Source organism: Penaeus monodon, chromosome 23 (assembly GCF_015228065.2).
Source record: "Penaeus monodon isolate SGIC_2016 chromosome 23, NSTDA_Pmon_1, whole genome shotgun sequence".
Classification (NCBI taxonomy): Eukaryota; Metazoa; Arthropoda; class Malacostraca; order Decapoda; family Penaeidae; genus Penaeus; species Penaeus monodon.
The window spans coordinates 19,357,012-19,357,571 of record NC_051408.1 but is presented as its reverse complement, the minus strand read 5'-3'; positions in this window follow the sequence as shown (position 1 = coordinate 19,357,571).

The following is a 560-nucleotide window of genomic DNA, read 5'->3' as shown; positions in this document are numbered from 1 at the left end:
CTTCAACCAATGGGGCACAACACCACACATGATACAACGAAGAACACAAGCAAACGCAAGACTCGCCAGACCACCGATTCTCACAATACACAACACAAACTAAAACTCTTCAAAACAGTCATCAGAACCATAGTACCACTACACACCATTTCAAAAACACAACTAAGCATGCAGGCAGTCCAGAACAAAGTTTTGTGCTGGTATGAAAATATACACATCACACCCTCATACATACTACACGCGAGACACAAACCACTGAACATGGGAGAGGCTCCAATTTGGAGACGACCCACTCTACACAAACATCCTAACCACAAACAACACAAACGCTATCCTCCGCTGGTGGCCACGCAGCCTACACACACTCACACGACCACCACCCCGCCCTCTACTCTATACACACACTTCACTCTTTAATAAAAATAGAACGCTCAAACCCCGGGGAGAGCGTCACTCGTCCTCTAGGAAATCAGCCACTGAGGCCGCAGTGACATATCACCACATGAGGATTAATAAGAAAAAAAGAAAGAAAAAAAGAAACTTTTGAAAAAAAAGAAAAT